The sequence below is a fragment of the Palaemon carinicauda genome, chromosome 26, assembly GCF_036898095.1.
Source record: "Palaemon carinicauda isolate YSFRI2023 chromosome 26, ASM3689809v2, whole genome shotgun sequence".
In the NCBI taxonomy this organism is placed as follows: domain Eukaryota; kingdom Metazoa; phylum Arthropoda; class Malacostraca; order Decapoda; family Palaemonidae; genus Palaemon; species Palaemon carinicauda.
Genome location: NC_090750.1, coordinates 105,025,242 through 105,041,456, shown reverse-complemented (window position 1 = coordinate 105,041,456; position 16,215 = coordinate 105,025,242). Strand labels below are relative to the sequence as shown.

Here is a 16,215-nt window from a genome sequence, read left to right as displayed (position 1 = left end):
TTTTGTGATTTACTGTATGGGCAATTAACCCTTTTACCCCCAGGCTATTTGGAAATTTCCAACCCTTAACCCCCAAGGGGTTGTTTTTTTCCCAGCACATTTTACAGTATATTTTTTTTGAATTGCTCTAAAAGCCTTAATTTTTGTCATAGAGAGGTCAGGTTGGTCTCATTCTCTTGGAAAATTCCTGAATTTTCTCAAAAAAATTATCAAAAATATGAAAAAAAAAAATTTATAGCAATTTTTTGCAAGGACGTACTGGTACGTCCATGGGGGTAAAGGGATGGCTTTTTTGAAACGTACCAGTACGTCCTTTGGGGGTAAAAGGGTTAATACTTTTTTGACATAAGTCTGGTAATCATTTTCTTGTTTAATAGGAAGACCTCTTCAAGATGTTGCTTATGGAATAAGTTTATTTTATCATCTTGAATTTAAAGATTTTGTTGCGTAGCATTAGATGAAGTATTTGAAGTACTTTCTTTCGGTTGTGTTTCATGTTCGTAATTCTTGACCGTATATTTGCAATAGGAGATATTTTTGGTGATTGTAAAGATTATTTTTATGTTATAGGTGAAAATAGGTAATAGAAAGTCAATTCATTTTTGTGATTTACTGTAAGGGCAATTAAATTAAAAAAACACAATTAACTTTTTGATAAGAAAGCAGAGTTAGCAGAAGCTTAGATAAAGGGACAGTATTTAATTAAAAAGGTTTGATAGCAAAGCTTGTGTGTTTATGTAGTAGATATTTAAGAAGACATTATGGCAATGTTTAATCCTCTTGTACTTTGGCGTTTTAAATTAAAGCGTTATAATTGTTGACATCTTTAGAATGTCCAGGTGAACTGTAGGTAAAGTTATATTAGGTTTATTTTCCCTATTATTTTAGAGCTGGGTTTAGAGCATATTTCTTGCACTGTACATCACTTAGTTTCAGACATGTCAAAATAGGGTTAATTTTGTAATGTTTGTTCCAGACATATGTCAAAATAAGGTTAATTTCTTTTTTATGTTTCAGACATATGTCAAAATCAGGTTGATTTTTTAATGTTTGTTCCAGACATATGTCAAAATAAGGTTAGTTTTTTTTATGGTTCCAGACATATGTCAAAAAAAGGTTGATTTTTTAATGTTTGTTCCAGACATATGTCAAAATAAGGTTAATTTTGTAATTTTTGTTCCAGACATATGTCAAAATAAGGTTAATTTTGTAATTTTTGTTTCAGACTTATGTCAAAATAAGGTAAATTTTTTTTTTATGTTCCAGACATATGTCAAAATAAGGTTAATTTCTTTTTTATGTTCCAGGCATATGTCAAAATAAGGTTAATTTTTTTTTATGGTTCCAAACATATGTCAAAATAAGGTTAATTTTTTTAATGTTTGTTGCTGACATATGTCAAACTAAGGTTAAATTTTGTAATTTTTGTTCCAGTCATATGTCAAAATAAGGTTAATTTTTTTTATGGTTCCAGACATATGTCAAACTAAGGTTAAATTTTGTAATTTTTGTTCCAGACATATGTCAAAATAAGGTTAATTTTTTTTTTATGTTCCAGACATATGTCAAAATAAGGTTAATTTTTTTTTATGGTTCCAGACATATGTCAAAATAAGGTTGATTTTGTAATGTTTGTTCCAGACGTATGTCAAAATAAGGTTAATTTTTTTCATGTTTGTTCCAGACTTATGTCAAAATAAGGTTAATTTCTTTTTTATGTTCCAGTCATATGTCAAAATAAGGTTAAATTTTGTAATGTTTGTTCCAGACATATGTCAAAATAAGGTTGATTTTGTAATGTTTGTTCCAGACATATGTCAAAGTAATGTTAATTTTTTAACATTTTAACCTTACTGTATTCTTGAATCTAATCTTCCAGGTGTAATTTGTCATTGGAAAAGTTTTAATCAATAAAGGCCACCACCCCTTGGGGCTGATCTCATTTTTATGGCACTTGACAAGTCTCCCCTGCTGCCTCGCCACCGGAAACCACGTAGAATCCCTGAACGGTCCCTGGCTCCCTCCTGTGATTGGTGACGGCTGTATTTCTCATCTTAATGGAGAGTCTAAATGGTAAGTGAAAACTGGTTGTTTACTGGATTGGTTTATCGCTGGGTCGTCTTCCAGTTGGTTCATTTTGGCTCGGATACTGTGTATTTTAAATAGCTTGATACTTAAAATGTGGAATATTTATAACTTGAAACCATGCTGCTGGCAATTTTTGTTTTATTGATAGAGTTATTTATTAGCTTATGCTAAATTCTCCAAGGTGTTTTGAAATATCACAGAACCCAAGATAATCTGGCATTGGTCTTAAGAGAAATCTTGAGTCCCAGTTGTAACTTAACAAAGAGTTGCATTTTTGAAGTTCTACTTGGCTAACACCACAGCCAAATTTCCTTTTAGAATTATGACTGACGTGGGAACAAATGGCTTTAGTTTTTAAATTCTTAAAATGACCTAAGAAAACCCTTGACTACAGTTTAGAATTCCATATGAAGAAAGGTTCCTGATTTGACTGTAACTGATATAAGTAATAATTTCCTTGGAAAGTATTACTGTTCCAAACATGAGTACAGTAGTTGGATAATTTTACCGAAGAAGTGAGAAGGTTTCCTTTTCATTGATGTATTTTTGGTAATTCAGTTTTTTCGTATCCTAATTCTTTAAAGCGATTGCATTAACTTGATGTTGAGTTCAGTTATTGAATATGGAATTTCCAGAGAGTGGCGTGATTAACCGTAAATCTTCCACTGGCTTTGAAAGTTGAATGCTCTAATAAACAATACGTTCTGCTGTAAGATGCGTAATTTCCAAAATATGAATGTAATTTAATTATAACTTTTTTCCAGTAATTGTCTGTCCCTGATTTAAAGAATTGATTACTAAGAAAAATATCTCTATCTTGCAGTGTATATCTTCATTAATTTGATGTGAAGAGGAACAATCTAGTGTGAGCTTAAATAGGCATACGAAGTTGGTGTTATTGTTTTTTGTGATAGGATAGTAGTAACTGGACTAGTTTATCCTTGAATCTTGAGAAACATTAAAAGTCACAGAATGTTAATAAAGAGTCATTAATTGTAGGGCATTTTTAGTTAATTGTGTAACTTGTCCCACAAAGGACATGGAAGAGTTTCGGCTCATTTCAGTTTATATTATGAATGGTAGGAACTGTTTAGAAAGGAGTCCAGTATCACCCAATACATGTCTAAGACAAGTTGCTGTAATGTTTCTTTAATGCGTAGTTGACCAAAGAAAAGCGCAACATGCACACGGCTGCGTCATTTCGTTGAGATTTGACGCAGTGAATCTTTCATTTCGTTAAATATAATGTAAAATTATTTCCTGCTGGTTTGTACCAAATGTTGAAGCAAATGGCCATGCTAAATTAATGCCCAATTAGATTCTTGTGCCAAAGGTACCATTGACTAATAGCCAGGCTCATTCATGTTCCAGAAAGTGAAATATTGTCCTAATAGATTGCCAACTGCGTCATGTGTATTTAATATGCTACGGTCGTTGATATGTACTGTAAAGAGCTTTTTTTTTTTGTAATAGAGGGACTTTACAAAAGCTAAAGCAAAGTTGTAAATCTTAAAATTGTTCTTAATGAAATGTCATGAATATATTGGTTTCCACCAAGTTTGGTCTCAGGTTTTTTATAAAGTTTTGATTCTCAGGAAGACGATATGGCTTCTTTTTCTGCGTTGGTTTTCCATATTTCTTGGTATCAGGTGGTCTGATTTTGTCAAGTTCTAGTTAAATTTGCCCTATCGGATTTGAGCCACTTATTTTTGGAGTTTAGACTAGGGCCTGTCATGGCCCTCCCCATTGATGAAGGGATTATCTAATTGGAAGACAGCCTGTGAATAGTGGTTTTCGCACGCCTTTGTTAAATACTCGACACCTACAAGGTGTTCGCGCGAGGGTTGTAACCTCTGCATTCCATGCTTTTATCTTTCTCTAGTATATTTGGAAGATTTATATTAGGAAAGGTACAAAGAAGGACCTTTCACCGGGCGTCACAGGCCTCTTCCCAGAAATAGATTTTTCCTTCGTTAAAATCCCTTTTTTATGTAGATTTTGTTACACCCTGGCTATCAAGTTTGTCAGGTGTATAACACCTGTGTTTTGGGAGAATCTATTGTTGGTTGGTTGTGCAGGATTTTGGAATCCTGAAAAGGATTTGGATATCTTACTGTTCCTTACACCGTCTCTGTATTAATCTTAAAACCTCCTTGACACATTTCAGTTGGTTAACAGGATTTGATAACAGATAAATGTGTCAAGGAAAGATTATTTTCAAAATCTGCTTAGAATATACAGAGAATTTAAGAAAAATAACTTTGCAGTAATTTTGGATGACCTTTTATTGAAAATAGGTCAGTGGCATGTATTTGTTCAGAAGAAATATTAGCAGGTCATGAGGATTTATGATTGTTTAAGACAGTAATCCGGTACCACAAATATTTGTGTCTTCGGTCATCTTTATTACATAAAATGCTGCAATTGCTTGACCAGATTTCCACAATAAATTCAAATCTGTTCAAAAGATTTGATGAGAAGTTGGAAATGTATACTTTCTTTATTAGAGAGATTGCATTATGAAATATAGTTCATGTACTGATTGCATTAATGTTATATAGTACATGAACTAATATTTATTGGGAGATATTTTTCAGTATGGATGAATATTGAAGTTAAACTTTCAATTACCATATCTTGAGACAATTTTCATTTAGAAGTGTAATGAATTTTGTTAGGTTTCCTTTTGTGGCATTTTTCCATGGGAAGCTTTTCATATCAGAAAAGGATTCTGGAGTTTCAGTGGAAACCATCATCATCTCCTACTCCTATTGACGCAAAGGGCCTTGGTTAGATTTTGCCAGTTGTCTATCTTGAGCTTGTAAATCAATGCTTCCCCATTCATCATCTTCCACTTCATGCTTCGTCCTCAGCCATTTAGGCCTGGGTCTTCCAACTCCTGTAGTGCCTTGTGGAGCCCAGTTGAAAGTTTGGTGAACTAATCTCTCTTGGAGACGGCAAAGAGCATGCCCAAACCCTCTCCGTCTACCCCTCACCATGATCTCATCCACATATGGCACTTGAGTAATCTCTCTTATAGTTTCATTTCTAATCCTGTCCTGCCATTTAACTTCCAATATTCTTCTGAGGGCTTTATTCTCAAATCTACAAAATCTGTTGGATATTTTTTCATTGTCATACCACGACTCGTGTCCATACAGTAACACTGATCTCACTGATACCAGATATAAAAAATCACAGGACTAAATGATGTTGAAGAAGGTTTTGTGCAGTTTTTGGAATTTCCATATTGGCTAGAAGTCTCAAATTATATGATGCTTAGTTTATTCCTCTGCTGATATGTTTTGAATTCAGTTTTGTAGGAATCGTGGTTTAAAAGTTGATCATGAATGGCAAGGGACAGTGACAATGCCATAGAGACTGACCATATATACATACTGGTAGGATCAGCACCCAAGCCCTTTCACCATCATAGGATCAGGGAGGAACAGTCAATGGCTGCTTATGACTCAGCAGGTAGGCCTATAGGCTCCCCCAAACTCCCTATCCTTAGCTTACAAGGATGGTGATGTTACGGACATTACAAGAAACGATCGAGCCCGAACGGGTCTTGAACCTCCCTCCAACAGATTGCCAGGCAGACTTTTCCAATAGGCAGATAGAGTGATGTGGATTTTCATATTGCACCTGAGTTCTGTGATGAAAGTCTTGGTAAGCAATTTAGGTTTTCGCTTTAGAAGTGTCCTTTGATCCAGAAATATTTTCTGTTTATTTTTTTTTTCTTTGGATAAAGGATTTGAAGGCTACTTGTCCTCTTTAATCCTTTTCCAATATTATAAATCAGCAGTTGAATTCATTCTTACCAGCCTGAGGATGTTACAAGCTTGTCAGGATTAATTTTTCCACTCTTGATGGGTTTGATTTTTTCCGTTCATTTATATGCTGTAATTTTGTAGGATTTATTTAAAGCAGGTCTTGATATCACTTTTGACCCAAAATATTCTTCATTTGTCTTCATTTGTTCAAAGGATTTATAGATATCCTTCTGTCTGTTCCAAGGTTTTTTTTTTGTACCTTTGGTAAATCTGGGATGGATTTAACTCAAAATAAGTGTGTTCCTTGCATTGTTAAACTTGACTGTCTTATTTCTGAGGATCTAAAGGAGTAATCACCTTTTGCTCTACTATGAGTGACTTTAACTTACCTGGAAGAAGATAAAGCTGTATGCCCTCCTTTTTGCCCTTTCTAAGCACATCTTATGAAGATGCTTGAAATATGTGTCCTCATATTTGAAAGCTGGGAGGAACGTAGAGAGTAGAGGTCCCCTTTTTGTTTTTGTTTCTTTGTTGATGTCGGCTACCCCCCAAAATTGGGGGAAGGGCCTTGGTATATGTATGTATGTATGTATGTATGTATATTTGAAAGCTCCTCTGTAAACCTTAATTTCAAAAGGTTCGAGTCAAATGTTGTCCATAGATTTTGTTTTAATTTTGTATTCAATGGCTTATTTTTACATGAATATTTGTTTAGGTGCTTCTCTCAACAGCTGCTTTTTCAAGATGTTTGTTTGAGATGTTTAGAGAAAAACATTTGAAGAATACTGCTTTGATCAGTCTTCTATTGTAATCTCTTGCTCTTTATCTAAATCTTTTGATCTTACCATGTTTAGGAGACAGTTTATCCTTTAAGGAAGAAAGACAATATGTTTTTTTTTTCTATTTCCTGATACAGGAAAATTCTTTCAGTGCAACTCAAGATGTAATCTCAGCTCAAATACATTTGATTACTGTACTTTCAGCATTTTTTACTGGAGAATATATTTCCAGAAATCGCCATTTTATTTTATTTGATATTATAAATGAAAGGCCTGTCAGCTTGATATCATCATCATATATTATTGCTAGAAAATTGTATCCACAGCATAGTGGCTTGATTGCTTTCGTAGAGGTCCAAATCTGTACAGATTGGCTCCTGTTCACACCCATGAAGTGTGTGGTCCATTGTCCATTGTCTGGATGGGATGCCCACATGGGGGCGAGATCCCACTTATGAAGATTGTCTCTAGTTCCTCTAACTCTAGCTCTTGCATGATTAGAAGTAACCCAACCCTTTCTACAGAGGTTTGTTCCATGGGGGAAGAGATTTGCATGGGCTTTGGATGGCCTCACCAGGTGAGAAGCCGTTTGTTTATCTCCAGTGTACTAGGTGGTAAGCTGCTAACTGCAGGATTTCAGTCTGTCTAACCAGCAGAGTGATCATAGAGCATGTGCTTTTCATCATTCTCTTATTTATATTTTTGGACCTTTTCGGCGGATGTTTGATGGTGCAAGGCCTGCCAATCTATAGAGCACTGGAAGGGGTGTTGGTCTTAGGGCATCAGTAGCTATGCTACATACCTGAGTTCATCGTCAACTTTATGGGAATGATATGACCTTCCCCTGACTGGGGATTAGTCGAGTGCCAGAGCTGTTTGTTTTAAGGTTTGAGGATTTTTCCACAATTTGAATTGGCAAGTTTTCTAAGGAGGTTATTCCGGGTAGATATCCTTGCCTTTACTTCCCTTATATGGTCCCTAAAAGATAGTGTTCAGTCTAATGTAATGCCTAAATAGAAAGAGAAGCTATCATTCCATGAGATACTCAACTCCCTTTTAGTATGGTGATGTTTAAGATGGAAAGCGTATTCCTGTGTTTTGTCTGGGTTGGCATTTAGGAAGTTTTACTTGTAGTATTCATTCAGATCTTTCAAAGCATCTGATAATTTGCTCACTTTGGTAGTAAAGGAATCTGACAAGATGGCTAAGCACAGATCTTCTGCATATATAAATTGCAGATATCTCTAAACTTGACCCGAGGAATATGGATCTTTATCTTTGGCTATCGAATAAGAGGCCTTAGTCATTTTCATTGTCTACTATAAAGTTTTTCTTATGTGATCATTGTACGGAATTTACCTTACTCATGCAAGAACTTAATTCCCTTGTGCCTTCAAAAATTATAATACCTGTTTTAATATGTTTGTGGACAGCTATTGATGGAATGAGTCTTGATCCAAATTTCTTTTGAGTTCTGTAGCATCGGTCTTTCCTTTTTTTGTGCTGAAGCAGGCTGTAGATTTTTACCTCTCTGTCTGCTGTACTTCATGTTGCTTGCTGTGGATATCATTGGGCTTACCATCTCGTTGTCTAATGGAATTGCTGTAAACTTTTCTTGTTTGTTGGCACCGTCAGCCATTATCTGAATCGATATTCCCTCTGTTTTGACGCGTACAGTATTTGACCAAGGAATTTTCATCAATAAACTTAGTCTATAGTGCCCTTACAAAGTTATATTACCTGTATTAATATGTGTATGAACAGTTATTGATACAGTGTGGGTTGATCTGTATTTGTTTGTGCATTAGCTGTCAACTTCTCTTGTGTATGTTGATGCCATAAGCCATTTACAGTATTGAGATTCTTTGTGTTTTGACTCGTACAGTATTTGACCAAGGAATTTACATCGACATTTTTACTGTACTCAGTGCACGAATGTCGTTTTGCTATTGCTTTTTATTTACAAATCTGTATTTACTTTGTAAATAACTGTATTTTTCTAAAACTTAAAATGGATTTTAATGTCCTTTGATAGCTGCCATTTTGTCAGGGGCAGCAATTTCTCTGAGCACTTTATAATTGCTAACTTTTGTCCTTTTTGGGCAAAATTAGTTGAAATCCCCATATCTGTCATACAAGCTGAGGCCAAAGTTCCAGCTCAAGTTTTTTGTTTTTGAAAGATTAAATAAGAATGTCTTGCTAATCATCAAATGCATATGAAGCAGATGTGTGTCTCCGATCTGTATTAGGCATTTAGGAGTGTAAGATGGAGTAAGACATTGTCCCTTTTGCATTGGAGTTTGTTTTGGATCACAGCAGTGTCAAGAGGTCTGTGGAAGAGGTAATGATTTCCGCATATGAGCTGTTCATTGTATTCAGGTTGCATAAAACTTTATTGCAAGCAAGCTATTACTGCTAACTCAATGGGAAGGTCCCTAGTATATGACCACAATTTTGCTTTCTTATTACAAATATATGTTGTACAATCTCCAGTGTGGGTTGATTTTGTTGCCAGTCACCACTCGGTTGAGATTAGGATTCCTTTAATGTCGAAATTCGAATGTGCTTTGATTTTCTGCTTTGGTGTTAATTGTCTACATTCTGAATTCGTGTCTTTGTATGCTGGGGTTTCTGAGACATTTTGAATTGATCCATTTACCTCAAACATGGATTGTTAAATCATTCTGGTGGTAGGCAGATGTTTAACATTATTCTGGCCGTTACTTTAAAAAAAAAATGCTTAGTTTTCATTCAAGACACTTGGTTAGTTGCCTATAAGGAAGAAGGAAACAAACATGTGGATAGAGAATAGTGCAGAAATCCTTAGGAAGTGTTGATTGCCTTGCATTGTCTACTACTTTTATGGGAAAACTGTCGTCTCCTGAGGTTAAAGTGTATAGGCCATTGCTGTAGAGCTGTTCTTGTGGACACAGAATTTTGTATAGTGCTTGACTTTCCAGTTGGGTAACTTTATACATTATTTCAGTGTAATCTTTCTTGGTTAGAAAATTATCTATACAAGTTTTGGAACTTTTAAGTCTTCAATTTGATTGTCACTGGTCTCAAACTTAGTGCCAAGTGATAGACTCGATGTGTTTTTTATCAGCGATTTGTGTGATGTTCTCCTCATTGCTTTGATCTGTTTTTGTTCCTTTATGGCCTCACGATAAATCCAAGGTAGTTGAACTTGTGTTTTGTGATGAATTACACAAGTATGATATTCTTTTAGGGATGTAAGTTTTAGAATTGTAACTTAGGGTTTGACATGGAATGAGATTAGATTATCCAGGTCCATTTACCCTCAATTTAAGAAAGGTATTTGTATTATATTCTCAACTTTGTATGAATATGATGACAGCCTCTGAGGGAAAATTGAGAGTAGCTATATTTTCTCTTAGTTTGCTGAGGAGGAAATTGCTGTGAACACTTCTTTTAGTTGTACAGGTTACCTAAATAGAAATACATCCCTGTTTATTTTGGCATAATTGTTTCACATCAATTAATCTGATTTTGAAACTTTGCTGAAAGTTTTTCTGTGTTGTTGCTGCATAATGGGTCATAAGAAATAGTTGGTTTAATTTGCATCAGAAAGTTCCATGTTGGAGCAGTTTAGACTCTTTTTGGAATCTGCATTAGGATGCAGTGGAGACAATTTTGGTTGGCAAAATACAGTACCTTTAAATGAAAATGGCAATAGTTTTAGAAGATGTACAGTAGTAATATGTACATTATGAATTAAGGACAGTCTGGTACAGTAATTGGAACGGCCATTTGCTCAAAAGACCGCAATATGAAAGGGCACATTTCAACAATCATTTTAGTTTGGCTTACAAAATAAGCAGGAAATAACTTTGCTATTCATTTTAATTTAATGTAAAGATCAGGTGGTTACCCTCCAAGGGAGGTACTGATAGCTGCATTTTGGTATTTAAGATGACCTTGGTACCAATACCGCGTCTTTCAGTCCCACCTTGAAGGGTGTTCTGCCTGTGCTAACTCGTCAGTGTAGGGGAATGCGACAATAGTCCAATCTGGCACATAACTGGCTGGGGTGAAGCCGGGGTGTCAGGGCAGTACTCTGCATTTGATGTCATCCCCTTTTCCGAAGTCTTTGCGCATTTGAGAAGCATCGCACGAATTTACCTCAGTCATGTATTTGGTCTTACTGCTTTCTAGGGAGCTTTTATCATCCTTGATATAATGGATTGTACTTGAAACAAGGACTCCTGTCCTCAGTGATGACTTGGGACGCTAAAGTAAACTATAATTGTTCTTTTACATTAATGATAATTTATTCACATTCAGGGTTTTTAAGGGCATATTTCATAACATTTATTGCTCATTTCTGATTTTTGCATTTAGTGTGATGACATTAATAAGTTTCTACTTTAATGTCAGTTGTAACCAAAGTAATGTAAGAAATATAGAGATAAGGATTTTCATATACAACGAAATATCAATTGTCAATTGTCTTTTATAACAATTCGACTAAAATGAAAGAGTAAAATTGTTCTTTGAAGGGAAACATTCAATTCTGTCAGCTTATTGCAATTCTCGTAACATTTCTTCCCAGATAAAATAACTCTTCCCTTCAATTACTGCTTTATGAGTTCACGTTGCTTCAAAAATGTCTTTTTGAGAAGTCTCACAGCAGAATTGTGCTTCGGATGCAATTCTTATCTATAGAGAGATTCAACAATTAAGCTAGTTTAGCTAGATTTTTTGCTTAATTAAAATCCTGTAAATCTTGAGGGTGATGCAAGTGACTTTATGATGTTTTTAACTGATGCAATGATATATTCTTCTGGTTATTTACTGAATTAATCATATAAATCAATGCATAACCAACTTCTTTAGTATTATTGAGCTAACATCTGAAACTGTTCCTGTTCAGGCCAAATTAAAGATATTTATCTGCTTGAAAAATAGGGAAATATTCTTATGATCAAAATAATCTAAATCCAGGGAAACAATTGGTTGAGTTTAAAAGTTGCATTTTAAGATGCATTCTTACTTTGACAATTATGCATTTATACAGTTGAACGTATTCTGCTTATTAATATAGTGTTGCTTTTGAAAAGGTGTGGAAGAATTCCGGATAGTTCTTAAGCGCTCCGAATATTCTATTTTCCTAAACTGAACTCAAGATTTTAGTCTATGCACGGTATCATTAGGTTAGGATTGTAACAATTGAATTACCATTTTAAGATATCTGATGAAAAGGATGTATATTTCAAGTCTTCGGTAACATTACCAAAGTACTCAGTTTGTGAACAACTCTTCAGGTATTGTGATTTATCACTAACTGCTATGGCACTTGCCCCAATTTTTGGAGATAGCCGACATCAGAAAAGGAAGCAAAAGGGTTTTTTTCTCAGTTACTCTTTGACTTTGAAGATACTCGGCCGAGCTTGGTTGGTATTGCTGAACCAAACTTGTGCGAGTCATTCATCAGGCAAAGAGGATCAATGAGAAAATACCCTTCTCGATTTTTTGTTTTTGTTGGCTACCTCCCAAAATTGGGTCTAGTGCCATGGTAGATAGAGATGAATAACAATAACTAGAAATTTTTATTCATATCAGTTATATTAAGCAGGATTCAAATTCAAATGGTATATGAAACTTTGTCAAATGTTTTCTTGGGTCATTGAAGAATATAAAATCTTTTTCATTTGTTGCTTCAGGTCGTCATGATTTTACAAAGGAAATTATCAGTTGTGAAAGGAACTTTAAAAAAACAACTTATGGTTTAGTTTAAAACTTACTCAGGAATTTTCTCAAGTTAGTCCAATGACCAGAAGTCTTTTGTTCTGTGGTATATTGTAACACCTTTCTGAATTTGCTCTATCAGTAATTTCAAATTGTCAGCAGCAGCATTTCAAGTTATAAACTTATTTTTATCAGGCTTTTTTAAAATACACATTGCAGCTAAAGACCAATTGGGAGGTGTTCAAGTGATGGGCTGCTTTCAGTAAGCAAACAGTTTTCACTTGACATTTAAACTTTTCATTCAGAGGAGAGAGACAGTTAACACCCTCATGGGAGTGTGAATCAGGGACTGTTCAACTTCTACACAAGGTTTCTGGTGAGCATGGCAGTAAGGCAGAGATCTCTATAGTGTCAGTAAAATGAGGTCAGCCCCCTTATTTGGGGGGGACACTAATGTTAAGAGAAAAAAAATTGTAATCTTATGGAAAATAAAATATAGTATAAACTTTAGTGTTTTATTATTTCACTCAATATATATCTTGAAACTATGTAAAAAAACCAAGTTTATTTCATCTGTAATGTTAGTTGATGATCATCCACTCAATGTTCAGAATTTCTGTGATGTCGTCTCCTCGTTTTTTCAACTGTGCATCGTTTGGACTAGACTCCATTCAGATTTAATAGTTCACATGATGTATAAGAGTTTCCAATTTGCAGTTTCCATCAGCCAAGTCTACTGAGGTATTCAAATGCTTCTCAGGCCTGGAAAAACTCTCCATCCTCTTATGGTAGGTCCGAACAGGTCAACATCCAGTGATGAAGTTCCCACCATAAAAGGATTATCTGCAATAAAAAGAAATTATAAGTGTCACATCCTTTTTTCCTTTCTTCAACAATCAGTTTAGGTTTAAATTTTTCATATGAAATAAAAATGCAGTGATTGACAAAATAAAAAGGAACAGGTTCCGTAAGTAAAGTAATATACCGAACAACCCATCTATTACAGATGACCTGTTCCGTACTATATTCTTTACCAAATTGTTTAACCCTACTACCCCCAAGCTATTTGGAACTTTCCAACTCTTAACCCAGGGACCTTTTTTTTTTTGGGGGGGGGGGGGGAAGCACATTTTGCAATATATATTTTTTAAATATCTCTAACAGCCTTAATTTTCATCATAGAGGGATCAAGTTGGTCTCATTCTTTTGGAAAATGCCTGAAGTTTCTCAAAGTTATCAAAAATATGCAAAATAAAATGTAAATAGCATTTTTTTCAAGGACATACCGGTACGTCCATGGAAGTAAAGGGATTAGTTTTGTGAAACGTACCAGTACGTCCATTGGGGGTAAAAGGGTTAACATGATCATTTCCCTAAATAAAAGAGATTAACCATAATATAATAAAAAAGGTGCAGATATTGGTAACACCAGGTCCTCATTGCCACAGGAAAATTAAAACAAAGCATCCAACTAAAAGGTAGATAGAATAACTAGGTTTGATACAACTAAGCTTTTAAAAGAACACAAGCAATTTGCAATTGAATTGAACAGACAATGAAGAATGGTACAATCTCAAGAACATAGTCAGTTGATAATGAAGTTTTGGGACGCAGTTACGAGGAGAAAGCCATGGATACCAAATGACACTTGGGATACTATAAAAAGCCATGGATACCAAATTGTACCAAATGATACTTGGGATACTATAAAAAGGAGAGACAGAAATTGATTGTTGAAAGTTCGAGAAGTGTTGATGGTGAGGTCATAAGAAAAGCCAGGAATGACCGAATATTTAGACAGGACAGCAGATGAGGCCTAAGAATTACTCAAAGTTATTGATGAAATCTCTACTGGGGCAAAGAAGATGGCCATCAATAATAGAGATGGCTCTGTTACAACACAAGAAGAAAGACAACATTGGATGGAAAATTTCAGCGAGGTCATGAGTAAGCAATAAAAAGGGAATAATTTAATCGATATACCTTTGGCTGTCGAAGACCTCTACGTGCCCATGAATGAATTCAATATGCTTGAAGTCGAAGGCATCATTAAAAAACTCAGGAGCTGGAAAGCCCCTGGTTACGATGGAAGAACTGGCGGGATGATGCTGGCTGAATATGAAGTGGCTCCAAGAGTACAAGATTATTATTATTATTATCATTATTATTACTATCCAAGCTACAACCCTAGTTGGAAAAGCAAGATGCTACAAGCCCAAGGGCCCCAACAGGGAAAAATAGCCCAGTGAGGAAAGGAAATAAGGAAATAAATAAATGAAGAGAACAAATTAACAATAAATCATTCTAAAACCAGTAACAACGTCAAAACAGACATGTCACATATAAACTATTAACAACATCAAAAACAAATATGTCATAAATAAACTATAAAAAGACTCATGTCCGCCTGGTCAACAAAAAAGCATTTGCTCCAACTTTGAACTTTTGAAGTTCTACTGATTCAACCACCCGATTAGGAAGATCATTCCACAACTTGGTAACAGCTGGAATAAAACTATTTTGTAGGATGTGGCATGAAGAGGCAAACCTGGTGAGTGGGAGTTAGGAATGTTGGTGAAAATGGCAAAATAAGGAGACCTGACTGATTACAATATTTTCAGAGGCATCACAATTATATCAGTTACAAAAATAATATAGTATGCTTATTTCAAAAGAGACAGAGAAAGATTAATGAAAAGCCGAGATGAACAAGCAGGATTTATAAAAGTCCTAAGCCATGTAGGCCTGGGTTTTCAAACTAGTGCCTTTTGGAGCCCAGCTGAACGTTTGGTAAACTGACCTCTATTAGGGCGTGCGAAGAGCATGCCCTAACAATTTCCATCTACCCTTCATCATTATCTCATTCACATACAACACTCAAATAATCTTGCTTATGCCCGTAGTAGTATTTCTAATCTTGTCCTGCCATTTAAATCCCAATATCCTTCTGAGGACTTTGTTCTCATATCTGCTAAATCTAGAGGAGATTATTTCATTTTTGCGTTGACAAGCTGACATCAGATAAAAAATATAAAGAAGGTAAAGAGTAAAAGTATAAAATTTATCAGTGGTAGCAGAGCATGGCTAAAAGTGAACCTAGGTTAGGACATTTTCTGTGTTGGTTATCAGCATTCTTTGGTTAGGTTAGCACTATGGGAGACACTAAGGAGTTGGAAGGAAGGAATGTCCTAGGTTTTGTGGTAAAGAGTCAGAAAACAAAAGTTGGAAAGATCAGGTAGAAGATTGGTTGGTAGCATGTAGAGATGATAAATATCCAGGTGTAGAGATATTAAGTCTGAAAGGAAAGGCTTTAGAAGTGACAAAAGATTGAGAGAAAAACAAAGGTACAGATGGTTCAAAGGTAATATTAATGAAATTAGATGAGGTATATCTAAACGATGCCATAATGGATAACTATTGGAAGATGAAGAAGTACTAAAATAGAGAGAATCTGGTGAAAAGATGAGAGGTTTCATAGGTATGAGACCGCAGCTTCGGAATGCATTAAGGCTATAGGAAAAAGTGTTTGAGGGAGAGGCTACTAAAGGTTTTTCATCTGGAGGAGGCAAATCTCACCGAGAATCAAAAACAGACGGTATTGGCTGCATGTGGGCAAGGGAAACTATTGTACGATTCTATGTCAAAGATATTAAAAAGAATATTTGAAGGAGTCAGGAACAAGGAAGATGATTTGTAGGAATCTGAAAATAAGAATATGGGTAGAGACAGAGGGGGATACAAGAGTGGAGGTAGAACTAGATGGATAAGGAGAGGTGGAATAAATCCAATATATAGAGAAGGGAAAGTAACTGTGTGCTATATGTAGTTCAGAATGGCATTGAGCTAGAGATTGTCCTCATGAT

General features: G+C 35.2%; 2 long non-coding RNA genes across 4 annotated transcripts in view; one reads left to right on the top strand and one right to left on the bottom strand.

Annotated features, from left to right (window-relative positions):
- Positions 1–365: 365 nt before the first annotated feature.
- Positions 366–16,215, top strand: part of LOC137619754 (uncharacterized) — a 315,346-nt gene continuing 299,496 nt past the window's right edge. The window contains exon 1 of the long non-coding RNA XR_011039974.1: positions 366–1,785. This is a non-coding gene — a long non-coding RNA (uncharacterized lncRNA). The remainder of the gene's footprint in view (positions 1,786–16,215) is intronic.
- Positions 12,854–16,215, bottom strand: part of LOC137619753 (uncharacterized) — a 60,790-nt gene continuing 57,428 nt past the window's right edge. For all 3 annotated transcript variants that reach the window (XR_011039971.1, XR_011039972.1, XR_011039973.1), the window contains 2 exons: positions 14,336–14,479; positions 12,854–13,195 (listed from right to left, as the gene is read on the bottom strand). This is a non-coding gene — a long non-coding RNA (uncharacterized lncRNA). The remainder of the gene's footprint in view (positions 13,196–14,335; positions 14,480–16,215) is intronic.